At 47.4% G+C, this 19,493-nt stretch overlaps 1 long non-coding RNA gene across 8 annotated transcripts in view; it reads left to right on the forward strand.

Moving 5' to 3' along the window:
- Positions 1-19,493, forward strand: part of LOC140196146 (uncharacterized) — a 54,973-nt gene that overhangs the window by 21,968 nt on the left and 13,512 nt on the right. For 5 of the 8 annotated variants that reach the window (XR_011885628.1, XR_011885627.1, XR_011885630.1 and 2 more), the window contains 2 exons: positions 11,630-11,770; positions 15,332-18,398. This is a non-coding gene — a long non-coding RNA (uncharacterized lncRNA). The remainder of the gene's footprint in view (positions 1-11,629; positions 11,771-15,331; positions 18,399-19,493) is intronic. The other 3 variants (XR_011885632.1, XR_011885634.1, XR_011885631.1) reach the window with 2 other exon arrangements.

The following is a 19,493-nucleotide window of genomic DNA, read 5'->3' on the forward strand; positions in this document are numbered from 1 at the left end:
CTTAGTATTGTCAGTGATCCCTCCCATCCGTCCAACAATCTCTTTGACCCCTACAATCACGCAGCAGATACCGTAGCATTAGGACAAGGACTGTTAGGATGGAAAACAGCTTCTTCCTCCAGCCCGTGAGAGTACTGACCTCCCTGCCAGCACCCAGGTCTCATCACGCATGAAGTGCAAGTAGTGTTATACTGTTTACTTTTTAACTTGTGTCACAAATGCACCCTGTTATTTGTTAATTCATTTGTGGTAATATTACCTTATGTGTTATGTGTGTGAGTCATATATACTGCGTTGTGCACATTGGTCCAGAGGAATGCTGATTTGTTTGGAATAGGATAGGGACCATGTCCAGGCAAGTGTGCGGTTTAAATTGGGATTATGTTCAGCACAGATATCGTGGCCCAAATGGTCTATTCTTGTATTGTAGTGTTCTTAGCCAAAGGAAGTTTTTTCTCCCAGTCTCCTGGCGTTCTTTATTTCTTGTATTCCTGGTATTCCTCTTTCCAGTGTGTCTGCCCCACCACAGCACCAACAGGGAAAACTGCTTGGATGGCACACCATACAGGACACCTAATACACAGACCTTGATAGAGGTATACAAGATGATAAGAGGCATAGATCAGGTAGACAGCCAGACTTTTCCCAGGGTTGAAATGAGCAATACAGGGGGTTATGGAGGAAAGTAGGGATGTCAGACGTAATTTTTTCCCCACATGTAGAACACAGAACATCACGGCATTGTGCAGACCCTTCGACTCATGATATTATGCCAGCATTTCAACCTGCTCTAAAATCAATCTAACCCTTTCCAAAGTCCGAAGTAAATTTATTATCAAAGTACATGTGACAGTTGTACCTGTCTCCATATATAACCCTGAGATTCATTTTCTCAGGATTGTTGATACATATGTACTTTGATTTGGATTCTCCCACATACCTCTCCATTTTTCTGTCCTCTGTGTGCCAATCTAAGAGTCTCCTAAATGCCCCTAATGTATCTGCCTCCATCACCACCCTGGCAGTACATTCCAAGCACCTACCACTCTCTGTGTAAAAATCACAACCTCTGACACCGCCCCCCCATGCTTTTCTCCAATCACCTTAAAATTATGACCCCTTGCATTAGCCATTTCCACCCTGGGAAAATGTCTCTGGCTGTCCACTTGACCTATACCTCCTATCATCTTGTACACCTCTATGAAGTTGCCTCTCACCATTCTTTGCTCCAAAGAGAAAAAGCCTAGCTCGCTCAAACCCTCCTCAGAAGACATGCTCTGTAATCCCGGAAGCAGTCTGGTAAAAGAGGTGACCAGAACCAGGTGTGGTCTAACCAAGGTTTATAGAGTAACATTGAGGGAGTGGTGGGTACATGCAGTTCTGGTCTCCTTACTTGAGGAAGGATCTACTAGCTTTGGAGGCAGTGCAGCGGATGTTCACCAGGTTGATTCCAGAGATGAGGGGGTTAGACTATGAGGAGAGATTGAGTCGCCTGGGACTGTACTCACTGGAATTCAGAAGATCGATAGGAGATCTTATAGACACATATAAAATTATGAAAGGGATAGGTAAGATAGAGGCAGGGAAGTTGTTTCCACTGGTAGGTGAGGCTAGAGCTAGGGGACATAGGCTCAGGATTTGGGGCCGTAAATTTAGGACAGAGATGAGGAGGAACTGCTTTTCCCAGAGAGTGGTGAATCTGTGGAATTCTCTATCCAATGAAGCAGTGGAGGCTACCTCAGTAAATATATTTAAGACAAGGTTGGATAGTTTTTTGCATAGTTAGGGGAATTAAGGGTTATGGGGGAAAGGCAGGTAGGTGGAGATGAGTTCGTGGCCAGATCAGCCATGATCTTATTGAATGGAGGAGCAGGCTCGATGGGTCAGATGGTCAACTCCTGCTCTTATTTCTTATGTTCTTAACGCTCTGCAGCTTTTTGCAATCCTGTGCAGAGGCCCCTCCTGACCTGATGGTGATGCAACCATTCAGATGCTCTCCACAGAACATCTGCACAAATTTGAGAGAGCCTTTCATGACATACCAATTCTCCACAAACTCTTTTGAAGATGGTGCTGGATGGTGGGAAGGCTCGTGCCTATGATTCTATGTTGTATGTAGATGAAGCTGGTCTCGGACAGAGCAGGGAGTGGGATAATGTGGCAGTCAGCTGTAGTTCTGTGAGAACTCTTTCTTTTGACTTTCCCTGGCAAGTGTCTATTTGGCAGGTTGCCCAGAAATTCCACCCTATAGCCACCTCACAGAAGCCTTTTGAATAATGACAACTCCATTTCTTGGCATCCAACAGCATATCCTGATCTGGGCTATTTAGTTGGACATATTTGGAACTCATTAACTCCATCATTACTGTATGCAGTGTTATGTGTTTAAGGGCGTGACATGTTAATTACATGTTAACTCTCCTCTAAAGCTGGTTTAACCCCAACCTGCAATACAGCCTAACTCGACAACACAACAGCAGTCCCACCCTGACTTGTCAGAGCACTCTGCAGTACTACCCAGCTGTCCTGTGGGAGGGGTAGTTCTGAGAGAGTGTCATTCTGTGGAAGGAGCAGTACTGAGGTGGGGGGGGTCATTCTGTGGGAGGGGCGGTGCTGAGGGGAGGGGTCACACTGTGGGAGGGGCAGCGCTGAGGGTATTCGCGCTGTGGGAGGGTCAGTCAGTGCTGAGGGGAGTCAGATTGTGGGAGGGGCAGTGCTGAGGGTATTTGCACTGTGGGAGGAGCAGTGCTGAGGGGAGTCACACTGTGGGAGGGGCAGTGCTGAGGGGAGTCAGACTGTGGGGGGGCAGTGCTGAGGCGAGTCACACTGGAAGGGGCAGTGCTGAGGGGGGGGTCACTGTGAGAGGGTCAGTTCTGAGGGGAGTCACACTATGGGAGAGGCAGTGCTGAGGGGAGTCAGACTGGGGGAGGGGCAGTGCTGAGGGGGTGTCACACTGTGGGAGGGGCAGTGCTGAGGGGGTCACACTGTGGGAGGACAGTGCTGAGGGGGTTTACACTATGGGAGGGGCAGTGCTGAGGGGGTTACACTGTGGGAGGGGCAGTGCTGAGGGGAATCACACTGGGAGGAGCAGTGCTGAGGGGTGTCACACTGTGGGAGGGGCAGTTCTGAGGGGGGTCACACTGTGAGAGGGTCAGTGCTGCGGGGAGTCACACTGTGGGGGGCAGTGCTGAGGGGAGTCACACTAAGGGAGGGGCTGTGCTGAGGGGAGTCACACTGTTGGGGGGTCAGTGCTGAGGGGGGGTTACACTGTGAGAGGGTCAGTGCTGAGGGGAGTCACACTGTGGGAGGGGCTGTGCTGAGGAGTCACACTGAGGGAGGGGCTGTGCTGAGGGGAGTCACACTGAGGGAGGGACAGTGCTGAGGGGAGTCACACTGAGGGAGGGGCTGTGCTGAGGGGAGTCACACTGAGGGAGGGGCAGTGCTGAGGGGAGTCACACTGTGGGAGGGGCAGTGCTGAGGGGAGTCACACTGTGGGAGGGGCAGAATTGACCATACTGATCAAGAGGACTTGACCTGAAACATTAACTTTTATTTTTACTTACTAATTTTGGTAAATTTCCACAGATGCTGCCTGACCTGATAAGGTTCTGAGAATTTTTTGCCCTGTCATTCTGTCCTGAAACCTGTTCTGTCTTTCAGTAAGATCACGCCTAAGTTAAATATAACATCGGTTCCGTAGACATGGAGCTCACATTGATTGTCAAGAAGCCCTCCAACTCTGCCTGACAAAAAATAGAGTGGGTGACGAGAGGATGGAGCATAGAACATGAAACAGTACAGCACAGGAACAGGCCCTTCGGCCCACAATGTTGTGCTGAACCAGTTCATTTAGTAATCAAATGGCCAACTAATCTTTTCTGCCTACACACGAGGGGTGATTGATAAATTTGTGGCCTGAGGTAGAAGGAGTCAATTTTAGAAAAACTAGCACATTTATTTTTCCTATATTTACACACTTAGTCCAGTGGTCGAGGAGCATACGGATCCCTTCTTTGTAGAGGTCGGCATCTTGGACCTCCAGAAAGTGGTCCACAGTCAGGGTGATTGATAAGTTCGTGGCCTAAGGTAGAAGGAGATGAGTTATTTACTTCAAACTTTCTGCATGATCACTCAAAGAGTTGAACTACACGTGCATGTAACGAGAACTGTATAACTCATCGTCTTCTACCTTAGGCCACAAACTTATCAATCACCCCTCGTAATGTCCATATCCTTCCATTTTCCTCACATTCATTTGCCTATCTAAACGTCTCTTAAATATCCCTAATGTTTCTGCCTCTACCACCACCCCAGGCAGCGCATTCCAGGCCCCCACCACTCTCTGTGTAAAAAACCTGCCCCTCACATCTCTTGAAATTACCCCCCTCACCATAAATGCACGTCCTCTGGTATTAGACATTTCAACCCTGTGGAAAGGATGCTTGTCTGTTTTCTCTATCTATGCCTCTCATCATTTTATAACTCTGTATCAGATCTCCCCTCAGCTTCCGATGCTCCAGAGAAAACGATCCAAGTTTGTCCAAACTCTCGGTATAACACATGCCTTCTAATCCAGAAAGCATCCTGGTGAACCTCTTTTGCACCCTCTCCAAATCCTCGACGTCCTTCCAATTGTGGCGTGACCAGAACTGGGCCAGAGGGTGCAGCCTCAGAATGGAAAGAGAAGAGCAGAGAGGAGAAATTTCTTTAGCCGGAGGGTGGAATTTATTTACTGCCACAGATGACCGTGGAGGCCAAGTCATTGGGTACATTTAAGGCAGAGATTGATATGTTTTTGATTAGTCAGGGTGACAAAGATTATGGGGAGAAGGCGTGAGAATGGGATTGAGAAGGATCATAGATTGGCCACGGTGGAATGGTGGAGTAGACTCAATGGGCCAAATGGCCTGGTTTTGGTGGTTTTACTATCTAACAACAGTAAAACCAAGCTCAGGACCGATGTTGAAAAGCCTTATAATTAAAGAAGGAGATCTGGGGGGAGAGCAGAAGCAGGGGGTATTATTAATGTTATATTGAGCCTTAACTATCTTCCAATGAAAGCTCTGTGCAAATTTGCCAAGCCAGCTCACTTTACTGTGGGAAGATGTACCGGGCCAAGTTTTTCCGTGTGTGATTTGACCCTGCAGTTGCTATGGCAACTGATCACAAGAGAGAGTGGGTGAAAAACCGTGGTACTTTCCGTTGTTGGAGTGGGGGAGGTTGGGTGGTCCCTGGGGAGTGACTGGGAAGCTGGGATTAGAGCACAGCGGGAAGACAGATGTTGAGGGGGCAAACCGTGGCAAGTGGATTAGTGTGGGCCAGCGCAGGATCCCAGCAAGAGAGCGTGTAATATATTCGTAATGGCAAGAGCAGAGGAACTTTAGAAAAACAAAGATTTGCGGCGGGGGGGGGGGTTGTCTTTATACACAAGGAACTAATAACCTGCAAACTGAACACAAGAGATTCTACAGATGCTGGAAATCCAGAGTAACACAAAGAAAATGTTGGAGGAACTCAGCAGGCCAGGCAGCATCTATGGAAAGGAATAAGGAGTCGACGTTTCAGGCTGAGACCCTTCACCGGGACTGGGAAGGAAGGGAGAGGAGGTGATAGGTTTATGATTTGCTGCTCCACTGTAAAGTATCTTTGAGGGATGTCTATCCTGCAGAAGTTGAAATATTCTCTTCATCGGGAGTTCAGTAAGAACCCCTCTCACCACTCCCCCTCTGCTGCTCTCCAAATCTTCGACCATGTACTCACCTACGAGCTTCCTTCTCTTCAGCCCTTCACCTTTTCCACCTATCGCCTCCACTTCCCCTCTCCCCAGCTCCTCATTCTCGCTTCTTCCTCCTTCCTTTTCAGTCCTGATGGGGGTCTCGGACTGAAGCGTCAGCAGTTTGTCCCTCTCCAAAGAAGCTGACTGACCTGCAGAGTTCCTCCAGCAGTTTGTGTGTATTAGTTTGAGTACTGATATCTTTTGCAAATCAGATGTTTGTCAGTCTTTGTTTGTGTGCAGCTTTCCATTGATTCTATTTAATTTCTTTGTTCTACTGTGAATGCCTGCAAGAAGATGAATCTCCGGGTGGTATTTGGTGGAATAAAATACTTTGATAATGAAATTATTTTGAACTTTGATATAGTGAACACGTGGGTCTCTCCCCAGTTGCTCCACTTTCTTAGGTAGGGGGAGCAACACCTCTGATTCCATCTGAATAGATGCCAGCGTGAACACTGATTTCTCTAACTTATGGTATTCTCTCTCCCCCTTATCCCTTCTTTCTTTTAGCAGTCTGGCCACCCCTCTCACCCTTTCTCTTCTCCTCACCTGCCCATCATCTCCCTCTGGTCCACCATCTCCTCTTGTCAGATTCCTTCATCTTCAGCCCTTTACCCTTTCCACCTATCACCTCCCAGCTTCTTACTTCATTCCCCCACTCACCTTCCCCCACATCTGGACTCTCCTATCACCTGCCAGCTTGTTCACCTTTCCCTTCACCCACCTTCTTGCTCCGACTTCTTCCACTTTCCTCTCTAGTCCCAATGGGGTCTCGGCCCGAAACGTCGACATAGATGCCGCCTGACCTGCAGAGTTTCTCTAGCATTTTGTGTGTATTCTGTATCTTGATCTTAATCTACCCATCACCTCCCAGCCTCGGTCACTATTCCCACTCTCCCCTCCTCCATCTGCCCATCACCCTCCTCACCTGGATCTACCCATCACCTCCCAGCCTCGGTCACTATTCCCACTCTCCCCTCCTCCATCTGCCCATCACCCTCCTCACCTGGATCTACCCATCACCTCCCAGCCTCGGTCACTATTCCCACTCTCCCCTCCTCCATCTGCCCATCACCCCCCTCACCTGGATCCACCCATCACCTCCCAGTCTCTGTCATTATTCCCACTCTCCCCTCCTCACCTGGATCTCCCAGTATTGTTCACTATTCCCACTCTCCCCTCCTCCATCTGCCCATCGTCACTCCTCACCTGGATCCACCCATCACCTCCCAGTATTTGTCATTATTCCCACTCTCCCCTCCTCACCTGGACCTCCCAGCCTCTGTCACTATTCCCACTGTCCCCTCCTCCATCTGCCCATCACTTCCCAGCCTCGGTCACTATTCCTACTCCAACACACACAAAGAGCTCAGCAGGCCAGGCAGCATCTATGGAAAATAGTAAACAGTCGAAGTTTCAGGCCAAAACCCTTCATTGGGACTGGAGAAAAAAGATGAGTAAGAATGTGGGGGAGGGGAAGAAGAAATGTAAGGTGGTATGTGCAATTGGGAGGGGGTGAAGTAAAGAGCTGGGAAGTTGATCGGTGAAAGAGATACAGGGCTGGAGAAGGGGGAATCTGATAGGAGAGGACAGAAGGCCATGGAAGAAAGGGAAGGGGGAGAAACACCAGAGCGAGGTGATGGGCGGGTGAGGAGATAAGGAGAGAGAGAGAATGGGGTTGGAGAACGGTGAAAGGAGGGGGGGATTTACCAGAAGTTTGAGTAATCGATGTTCATGACATCAGGTTGAAAGCTACCCAGGCGGAATATAAGGTGTTGCTCCTCCAGCCTGAGTGTGGCTTCATCGCAGCATGGACTGATCGGAACGGGAATGGGAAGTGGAATTAAAATGGGAGCCACTAGGAGATCCGGCTTTTTCTGGCGGACAGAGCGTAGGTGCTCAGCGAAGCAGTCTCCCAGTCTACGTCAGGTCTCGCCGATGTACAGGATACCATACCGTGATCACCAGAACAGTAGGTGACCCCACCAGACTCACAGGTGAACTGTTACCTCACCTGGAAGGACTGTTTGGGGCCTTGAATGGTGATGAGGGAGGAGGTGTAGGGACCTGTGTAGCAGTTGTTCTGCTTGCAAGCATGAGTGCCAGGAGGGAGATCAGTGGGGAGGGATGAATGGACAAGGGATCGTGTCAGGAGTGATCCCTGCGGAAAGCAGAAAATAAGGGGGACGGCGGAGGGAATGGTATGCTTGGTGCTGGGATCCCGTTGGAGATGGTGGAAGCTCTGAAGAATTATGTGCTGGATGCAGAGGTGGTGGGGGGGGGGGGTGGTAGGTGAGGACAAAAGAACTCTATCCCTAGTGGGGTGGCAGGAGGATGGGGTGAGAGCAGATGTGCGGATAATGGAAGAGATGTGGTTGAGGGCAGCATTGATGGTGGAGGAAGGGAAGACCCTGTCTTTGAAGAAGGACGTCTCCTTAGTTCTGGAATGAAAAGCCTCATCCTGAGAGCAGATGCAGCAGAGATGGAGGAATTGAGAGAAGGGAGAAGAGGTATAGTCTAGGTAGCTGTGAGAGTCCGTGGGTTTGTAATAGACATCGGTGGATAAGCTGTCACCAGAGATACAGACAGAGAGATTGAGAAAGGAGGGGGAGGTGTCAGAAATGGACCAGGTAAATTTGAGGGCAGGGTGAAAGTTGGAGGCAAAATGGATGAAGCTGACAACCTCGGCATGGCTGCAGGAAGCAGTACTAAAGTAGTCGTTGATGTAGTGTCGGAAAAGTTGGTGAGTGATACCACTGGTGTCCAGAAAGAAACGGAGAGCTTTGAGGCCCTCCTGGTGGGGGATGGAAGTGTATAGGGACTGGACATCCATAGTGAAAATAAGATGATCAAAGCCAGGGAACTTGAAATCATTGAAAAGTTCAAGAACGTGTGAAGTGTCACAGATGTAGGTCGGAAGGGACTGAACCAGGGGGATAACACTGAGTTGAGGTATGCAGATATAGGTTCAGTGGGGCAGAAACAAGTATAAATAATGGGTCTATCTGGACAGACTCCATCTACCTATCACCCTCCTCACCTGGATCTGCCCATCACCTCCCAGCTCTGGCTCCACACCCCTTCCCCCATCTCTTTACACCTCCTCTATCTTTCAGTCCAGGCAAAGGGTCTCGACCCGAAATGTCGACTGTCCATTTCCCCCTCTGGGTTCCTCCACCAGTTTGTATTTTTTTTTGCTCCGGGTTTCAACATCTACAGAATCTCTTGTGTCTCCAGCTACCAGGGGGAGCCTCTTTCTTCTGATCTGACTTCTCACTCAGAGAATGGTGAATGATTAGAGTCTCCAGACTATACACAGGTGGGGAGAGCATTGCAAAGTCAGCAGATCTGGTTGTCCGACTGACGCCAGGAACTGGTGGTTATAAACATCAGCAGGTATTCAAAAAAATCATGGGACTGTTTTCAAAAGAGACGTGAGAGAGCTGAGCTGCCATTATATCTGACAGATAATTAGAAGGCTTTATTGGTGTTGTGAGGGTAATTACAGAGTGGCTTGTTGGGGTTTGGCAAAACTGAAATATTTAAGAAAAACTCTAGAATTACAGGTTGTGGGCATACAATCATGGTGCAAGAATGTGTGGCAACACTTGGCAGTCTGCCCCCAGCACATTCTTGGGTTGTGGACGTAAATGATGCATGTATCTTTCCTATGTACACTCAGTGGCCAGACTCGCTCCATAATGCAGATATCTAATCGACCTATCATGTGGCAGCAACTCAGTGCATAAAAGCCTGCAGACATGGTCAAGGGGTTCCATTGCTGATCAGACCAAACATCAATATGGGGAAGAAATGTGATCTAAGTTATTTTGACCATGGAATGATAGCTGGTGCCAGATGGGGTGGTTTGAGTATCCCAGATTCTTCTGCTGTCCTGGAATTTTCATGCACACCATCTCTAGAGTTTACAGAGAATGGTGCGAAAAATCATCCAGTGAGTGGCAGTCCTGTGGGTGAAATGTTTTGTTCATGACGAGGGTCAGAGGAGAATGGCCAGACTGGTTCAAGCTGACAGGAAGGCAACAGTAACTCAAATAGCCACACGTTACAACAGTGGTGTACAGAAGAGCATCTGTGAACACACACCACATTCAGCCTGGACGTGAATGGGCTACAGCAAACGACCATGAACACTCTCAGTGGCGACTTTATTAGGAGCAGGAGGTAACTAATGAAGTGGCCAGTGAGCGAGAAATAAATCTGAATCTGTGCTCAGTGGTACTGGAGTGTCAGCAGTGAAGATGTACTGTGTTCCCGGATGGACCGATGTTAATAAGGACTTCTAGAAAAGTTAGCTGAATGTATTTTTAGAGGTACAGTGCGAAACATGCTCGTCTGGCCCAGCGAGCTGCACCACCCAGCAAGCCACCTGTTTAACCCTTTCCTGATCACAGGAATACTTACAAAGACCAATGAGCACACTAACCAATACAGCTTTGGACTGTGGGAGGAAGCTGAAGGAAACCCAGGTGTACACAGGAAGAAGGTGCAAACTTTCTTACAGAGGATGCTGGAATGGAAGTGCCCTGCGCATAATAGTCTCGCGCTAACTGCCAGGCTACCATGGGAGGGGGGGCAAATTTAATTGATAAATTACCTGGTGTGGATAGGATGCACCTGAGGTTGTTGAGGGAATTGAAGGAGGGAACTATATGGGCTCCCACCATCATATCCCGGACACGGGGATGGTGACTGATGACTGGAAGACCGTGATTTTTGCACACTTGTTCAAACGAGGGTGTAGAGATGAATACAGTAATTACACATGAGCCACTTTAACCTCAGAAATGGGAAAGTTTCTAGAAATGATCATTAGAAACAGAATTAGAAGAAATTTGGAATGTGGATTGTTTGGTGAAGGCCAGTGTGGATTAGCTAAAGGGTGGGGGATGGGGGGGAGTGCATTTGTTATGTGAGAGAGTTTTTGATAACTTTACCTTGCAAGTGAGGTGAGGGAAATGTGGCTCATGTTACAGAAGACAGAACAGTCCAGCACAGTCCAGGCCCTTCTGCCCACAATGTTGTGTTGACTCAACCTACTCCAAGATCGATCTCCCACAAAGACCTCCATTTTTCTATCATCCATGTGCCAACTTAAGATTCTCTTAAATTCCCCAAATGTACCTGTCTCTCCCACCACCCCTGGTGCCTCTCCCACCACCCCTGGCGCCTCTCCGATCACCCCTGACGCCTCTCCCATCACCCCTGGCAGTGGGTGCACTCAATAGTATACTTTATTTTAATTATTTGAGCTAGAGCATAGAACAGACCCTTTCAGCCCAGCAATCCATCGATTTAACCCCACGGGACAATTGACAATGACCAATTAACCTGCTAAGCGGTACACCGTTGGACTGTGGGAGGAGACTGGAACACCCAGAGAAAACCCAGGTGCTTACAGGGAGGAATGGAGTTCAATTCTGGTGCCATTCTGTAAGGAGTCTCTGTACGTCCTCCCCCTGGAATGTGTGGGCTTTCCCCCCACAGTCCAAAGATGTGCTGGGTAGGCTAGCTGGTCATTGTAAATTGTCCTGTGACTAGGTTAGGGTTAACCGAGGTTGCTGGGGTGGAGAGGGTTGAAGAGCCAGGAGGGCCAACTGCACACCGTATCAATAAAAAACTGAAATCCTTACTGACAGCACCGGAATTGAACTCCAAACTGAACAGTAATGGTGGCACACTAATCGCGACTCTGACACCTTTAATTCCCAATATAAAGAGACTTCCAAAAGGCAGTTGATGAAATGCCACCTGATAGTCACATTAGGCGAGTAACACGTTATTCTGCATTCACTTATTGTCTTCCCCCTCTTATTTTTCAATTTTGTTTAGAGACACAGGCCCTTCCAGCACAACCAGCCCTCACCACCTGATTACACCGATGTGGTGAGCTAACCCTCGAGCCAGTATGTCTCTGGAACGTGGGAGGAAACTGGAGCACTCGGAGGAAACCCACATGGTCACAGGGAGAAGGTACAGACTCTGCACTGACAGTGGCAGGAACTTGACACTCAATGACAGCAGCAGATTGGGGCAGTACATACATAAAACCAAACGATACAATGTTCCTCCGGACCATGGTACACTCACAAAACACAAATCACACACCAGCAACGTAAAACAAAATACTATCGCAAAAAAGTTAGTAAAACGTAATTCAAAATGCAAGTGAAGTGCCCAACACAGGTAAACAGTAAACTGCTCTCTGTCCTAGTGACAAGACCTTGATGGTGGCAGGGTATTCATTAGTCTCACAGCCCGAGGGAAGAAGCTGTTCCCCAGTCTGACAGTCCGAGTCCTGACGCTTCCTGACGGTAGTGGGTCGAAGAGTGTGGGATGGGTGGAAGGAATCCTCAACAACAATTCAGTCTTTTTGTCTACAATGCACAAAATGGCACAAATAGAGGGAGAGAAAGCCCAGTGATCCTCTCAGCAGTCTGTGATTTGGATCGGGAATTGCAATTTAGTTTTCCCTTGTACTGTTGTGATGAAATCAGAATCAGGTTTATTATCAACGGCATGTGATGTGAATGGCAAAACAATTTTTTACCACTGTACCTTGCCTCAGAATAGAGGGACATACATTTAGAACAGAGATGAGGAGGACCTGAGGGCACAGCCTCAGAATAGAGGGACATCCATTTAGAACAGAGATGAGGAGGAATTTCTTTAGCCAGAGGATGAAGTATCTGTGGAATTCACTGCCACAGAATGCTATGGAGGCCATCATTAGGTATGGACAATAGCACAACATCCCAGTCACCATTAATCTTCAGCCCATGCCACTGAGGGACTTGTGCTAAGATTATTTTTTATCATTATTATTATTTTGAGATGTATGTGCTGTCATTACTGTGTATACTGTGTGTGACTGCATATACAGTGTTTTGCACCTTGGCCCTGGAAATGACCTGCTTCATTTAGCGGTATACACGTGTACAGTTTAATGACAATTAAACGTGAGCTTGAATTTGTATATTTAAAACAGAGGTTGATAGACTCTTGTTTAGTAAGGGTGTCAAAAATTAGGAGGTGACGGCAGGAGAATGGGATTGAGAGAGATAATAAATCCTATGGAATGATAGAGCAGACTCAAGAGCCTAATTTTGATCCTAATGCCTTGTGGTCTCATGCAACAATAATAATCCAATTTACCAATTTGACAATGGTTAACAGGTGATAGACGTTACTGAGAAATGAGAAAGACATGGAGGGTCAAATCAATTCAGAGGGCTCAAAGGAGTTCAGGAAAAGAGGGAACTGTGGGCTTTTAAGGGTATTCATTAAAATTGGTTGGGCAGTTTGGGGAAGTATTGTAGTTTGAAATCCCATTCAATTCAAGACTTCGGAAATACAAACCCCAGACAGTTCAGATTGGCAACAGCATCTCCTCGATGAGCCCCAACAGCACAGGTACACCACAAGGCTGTGTGCCTAGCCCATTACTCCACTCGCTTTACACTTATGGCTGTGTGGCTAAGCACAGTCGCAATGCCATGTTCAAGTTTGCTGGTGACACCACTGTCGTTGGCCAAATCAAAGGTGGTAATAAGTCAGCATATAGGAGGGAGATTGAAAATCTGGCTGAGTGGTCTCACTCAATGTCAGCAAGACCAAGGAACTGACTATTGGCTTCAGGAGAAGGAAACCAGAGGTCCATGAAGTGGTCCTCACTGGGGGATCAGAGGTGGAGGTTCAGCAATTTTAAATTTTCGGTGTTTTTATTTCAGAGGCACAGCACGTAAGTGCAATTATGAAGAAAGCACGGCAACTTCTACTTTCTAAGGAGTTTGCAAAAATCTGTCATGTCATCTTAAACTTTGACAAACCTCATTAGATCTGTATATGTGCGGGCTGTTGTGGAAACCCTTAGACAGAAATGCCAACAAAAGGTAGTGGATACGGCCTAGTCCATCCTGGGTAAAGCCCGTCCAACCATTGAGCACGTCTACACGGAATGCTGTCACAGGAAAGCAGAATCCATCAACATGGACCCCCCCACCACCCAGCTCAAGCTCTCTTCTCACTGTTGCCATCAGGAAAAGGTACAGGAGCCTCAGAACTCAGGACTCACACTACTAGGTTTAGGAACAGACAAGAGAAAATCTACAACACACACACAAAATGCTGGAGGAACTCAGCAGGCCAGGCAGCATCTATGGAAAAAAGTGCAGTCAAAGCTTCAGGCTGAGACCCTTCGACAGGAGCGGAGAAAAGAAGCTGAGGAATCGATTTTAAAGGTGGAGGGAGGGGAGAGAGTAACATCAGGCGATAGGTAAAACTTGGAGGGGGAGGGATGAAGCAAAGAGCCAGGAAGTTGATCGGTGAAAGAGACAGAAGGCCATGGAAGAAAAGGGCGGGGGGGGGGAGTGCGAGGAGAACCAGAGGGAGGAGATGGGCGGGCAAGGAAATAACATGAGAGAGGGACAAGGAAAAGGGAAATGGTGAAGGGTGGTTGGAGGCATTACTGGAAATTTGAGAAATCAATGTTCATGCCATCAGGTTGGAGGCTACCCAAATGGAATATAAGGTGTTGTTCCTCCAACCTGAGTGTGGCCTCATCACGACAGTGGAGGAGGTCATGGATGGACATATCAAAATGGGATATGTCCCTATGGATATGGAATTGCCCCTACACCACTTCCCTCACTACCATTCAGGGCCCCAAACAGTCTTTGCATGTGAGGCAACACTTCACCTGTGTGTCTGTTGGGGCCATATACTGTGTTCGGTGCTCCCAGTATGGCCTCTTGTATATCAGTGAGACCCGACATCGATTGGGAGACCGCTTCACCGAGCATCTATGCTCCGTCCGCCAGAACAAACAGGATCTCCCATTGGCCACTCATTTTAATTCCAGTTCCTATTCCCATTCTGATATGTCCATCCATGGCCTCCTCCACTGTCAGGATAAGGCCACACTTAGGTTGGAGGAACAGTCCTCATATTCCGTTTTGGTAGCCTCCACCCTGATGGCATGAACATTGATTTCTCAAACGTCCAGTAATGCCTCCATCCCCCACACCCCCCCTTCACCATTTCCCATCCCCTTGTCCCTCTCTCATATTACCTCCTTGCCCCCATTGCCTCCCTCTGGTGCTCCTCCTCCACCCCCCCTTTTTTCTTTCTTCCATGGCCTTCAGTCTCTTTCACCAATCTACTTTCCAGCTCTTTGCTTCATCCCTCCCCCTTCAAGATTCAGCTGTCACCTGGTGTTTTTCTCTCTCCCCTGCCCCTCAACTTTCAAACCTACTCCTCAGTGTTTTTTCTCCAGTCCTGCCGAGGGGTTTCGTCCTGAAACTTTGACTGTACTTTCTTCCATAGATGCTGCCTGGCCTGCTGAGTTCCTCCAGCATTTTGTGGGAGGTTTAGGAACAGTTTGGCTAATGGAATACCTCCTCTTAACTCACTTTTCCCAACATTTTAATGTTTCCTCAACCTTTGGATTCATTTTCAAGGACTTTTCATCTCCTGTCCTCCATATGTATTGCTTATTTATTTAGTATTTATAATTTTTTCTTTTTGTATTTGCAGAGTTTGTTGTCTGTTGCACACCGAATGAACGTGTGGTCTTTCATTGACTCTATTATGGAATTATTGGGAATGCCTGCAAGAAAATCAGACTTAGGGGTGTATATGTACTCCGATGATAAATTTACTTTGAACTTTGAACTCTGCAAACCACCACCCAACAGCAGTGCCCAGTTTGTAAGGAGGGGCCACTGCCCAGGCTAGAAAAAGCTGCAGACAGTTGTAAACTCTGCCAGCTCCATCGCAGGCACAAGGACACCTTCAAAATCCGGTGCCTCAGGAAGGCAGCGTCTATCATAAAGGACACCTGTCACCCAGGACATGCCCTCTTCTCATTGTTACCATCAGGGAGGAGGTACAGGGGCCCGAAGAATCACACTGAACTTTTCAGCAACAATTTCTTCCTGCACGCCATCCGATTTCTGTATGCACAATAAACCCACGAACACTACCTCATTACTTCTTACTGCAATTTATCATTTTATTATTATGTATTTCAGTGCCCTGCTGCCGCAAAACAACACACTTCACAACATGTGCCCACAATGTTGAACCTGATTCTGGGCAGCACCCTGTCAGAAAGATGTGAAGACTTTGGAAATAGTGCAGAAGAAATTTGCCAGGGATGGAAAACTTCTGTGAGTCAACTACAGAAGCTGGGGTTATAGTCCTTGGACAGAGGAGTATGTGAGGGCGATTGGAGAACTATTTAAAATATTTAAAAGGGTATTAACACAAAGAGGGAGGAGGGAGAGAGAGAATGAGAGAGAGAAAAAGGGAGAGCAAACAGAGAGGTGTAGAAAGAGAGAGGGAGAGGGGACAGAGGGAGAGGAGGAAGAGAGAAAGAGAGGGGTAGAAAGAGAGGAAAGAGAAAGAGAGAGAGAGGGACAGAGTGAGGAGAAAAGAGAGAGGAACAGAGAGGGGTAGAAAGAGAGAGGAAACAGAAAGACAGGGAGAGAGACAGAGAGACAGACAGAGAGAGAGAGAGAGAGAGAGAGAGAGAGAGAGAGAGAGCAGCCATTTAGATTTTGTTTGACAAATACCAAGGCAAGCATAAATCAGATCTCAGGGTAGCAGGAAATATCTTAACTTTACCTCCTCGGTTTGTCTGACTGAAGAAATTGTTCTGTGTTCCAGCTCTTCTGAAAACCTACTGAAATCTTGGCAACCAGCAATCCCAATGACATTGAGTGCAAAGAGAGTCCCACCTTGCCACAAGTAATCTTGCTTCCCAACCCCGCCCCGCTCAAATAATTTGAGACGTCTTCATGCAGCAAGTGAGATTTGCATTTATTAATCTGCCTTTTATCTTACATCATTGGCCAGATCCAGGAAGCTGTTATAGTTCCTGGTTTTAAAGTTGAACTGTGGTGACCAGAACTTTGATCAGAATCAGGTTTAATATCACTGGCGTATGTCATGAAATTCGTTGTTTTGTGGCAGCAGTAATTTGAAATACATAGATATAAAAAACCTATTAATTACTTTAAGTATATATAAAAAATAAATTCAATTATTGCAAAAAGAAAAAACCGAGGAAGTGTACATTTTGAGTTGGTCGTTCAGAAATCTGTTAGCGGAGGGGCAGCTGTTCTTGAAACGCTGAGTGTGTGCCTTTAGGCTCCCTGATGGTAGCAATGAGAAGAGGGCATGCCCTGGGTGACGATGCTGCCTTTTTGAGGCATCGCCTTTGGAGAACGTCCTGGATGCTGTGGAGGCTGGTACCCACGATGGGGCTGGCTGGGTTCACAACTTTCTGCTGCTTTCCCCCGATATTTTTCAGTGGACCCTCGGTACCAGGTGGTGATTGAACCAGTTAGAATGCTCTCCATGATGCATCTGTAGAAACCTGCAAGTGAATTTGGTACAGCACAATACAGGCCCTTCAGCCCACAATACTGTACTGACCTTTTAATGTACCCAGGATTAATCAACCCTTCCCTCCTAGACAACCTTCCATTTTTCTATCATCTGTGAATGCTGATATTACTTATTACTACCAACAGAGAGGAGACACAAGTGCCTGCAGACTGACACTCAACGTTTCAGGAACAGTTTCTTCACTCCACCACATCAGATTTCGAATAGCCCATGGACCCAAGAACACAATCTCATTATTTTTGCCTTCTATTTTGCACAAGCTGGCTTCATGGGAGAGGCCAGAGAATGGTAGTAGAGGGTTGCCTTGCTGACTGGAGACTTGCGACTAGTGGTGTGCCACAGGGATCGGTGCTGGGTCTGTTGTTATTTGTCATCTATATCAATGATCTGGATGATAGTGTGATAAACTGGATCAGCAAATTTGCAGACAACACCAAAACTGGAGATGTGGTGGACAGCGAGGAAGACGAACAAAGCTTGCAGTGGGATCTGCACTGCAGTCTGGGTGCAGGTCGATCAGACAAGGCAGATTAATGGTTTGGCATGGATTAGTCGGGCCAAAGGGTCTGTTTCAGTGCTCAGGTGCTCTCTCACTCTATGACTGATTATATATGTGTTTGTGGTTGCATATTTCTCCAGATTTACGATGGAGAGCATTCTGTTCAGTTGCACCGTAGTCTGGCATGATACACCTGTATCTGCTCAGAACCTGTAATGCAAATAATTAATCAGCCAGTCATGTGACAGCAACTCAATGCATGAAAGCATGCAGACATGGTCAAGAGATTCAGTTGTTGTTGAGACCAAACATCAGAATGGGGAAGAAATGTGATCTAAGTGACTTTGACTGTGGAATGATCGTTGGTGCCAGACAGGATGGTTTGAGTATCTCAGAATCTGCTGATCTCCTGGGATTTTCACACACAACAGTCTCTAGAGTTTACAGAGAAAGGTGCGGAAAAAACAAAACAACATCCAGTGAGCGGCAGTTCTGTGGACAAAAACACCTTGTTAATGAGAGAGGTCAAAGGAGAACGGCCAAACTGGTTCCAGCTGACAGGAAAGTGACAGTAACTCAGATAACCACACGTTACAACAGTGGTGTGCAGAACAGCATCTCTGAATGCATAACGTGTTGAACTTTGAAGTGGATGGGCTACAGCAGCAGAAGATCACAAACATACACTCAGTGAGTATTTCCTGTACCTATTTATCCATTTAAACCCATTCCATGCCAATACTGTCTTACACTCCCCAACTTTCATCAACAAGCCCTTCTCCTGAATATTCCCCCTCAGCCAAACACTAGAGAAATTTACATGGGCCCCACCACTGTGGCATGTTGGAGGATCAGATATTTCCATTAAAGGTACCTAGCTGATACAGGTGTACCTAATAAAATGGCCACTGGTTGTCTGTCAGCTGTAAAATAGACCTGATTCTGTCCACTGTCGTTTGAAAGCTCCCGTTGCGTTCCCTCCCTTCCACCTCCCAGTCAGCCAGCACGTCCCAGGCTTCAGCAGCTGACTAGGTGTAAGTATTCTGCCCGTTGTTCCTCTGATCATCTCTGAGAACTTCGAGTAATGCAGCATTGGATTGAGCACGCTCCCATGTGCTACTGTAGTTTCACTCCAATGCCACCAGAGCCAGGGGCAGTCTTGCCACGCTCTGCATTGTCTACTGCAAGCCCTTGAGTTCAGAACATAATCTGGACCTACCTGCACACTCCTAGCTGTCCAGGTAGCCCACCGAAGTCCAGGGAGGGGGCCAGTTTCACAGCGTGAGCGTGGGGGAAGGAGGGAGCAGAGCAGAGACAGTTTGAAGTTGCAGCCTGCTGAAGTGGTTGTGGTTTGATGGTGTTGGAGATAAATGTTCTGTTGGAGGAAGTTACGCCTGTCACAGTTTAAAGGTGACTCTTAGCCATGATGAATGACACATCAGTTTCTCCCCCACTATACAGCTGTTCCTCTCTGGTTGCTGAGCAGGGAGACCTGGGCCATTGAGTTATGGAGTTTTCAGCATTACATCAGACCCGTCCGGCTGACATCTCCATGCCAACCACGATGCCTGTCAGACATAGTCCATTATTTGTGTTTATCACTTCAAAGTTCAAAGTACATTTATTATCAAAATGTGTATACATTATACAGTGTTGAGATTCACCTCCTTACGGGCACCCTCAAAAAGGTGGCATCCATCATTAAGGACCCCCATCACCCAGGACATGCCCTCTTGTCATTGCGACCATCAGGGAGGAGGTACAGGAGCCTGAAACCACGCACTC

Source organism: Mobula birostris, chromosome 4 (assembly GCF_030028105.1).
Source record: "Mobula birostris isolate sMobBir1 chromosome 4, sMobBir1.hap1, whole genome shotgun sequence".
NCBI classification, from domain to species: domain Eukaryota; kingdom Metazoa; phylum Chordata; class Chondrichthyes; order Myliobatiformes; family Myliobatidae; genus Mobula; species Mobula birostris.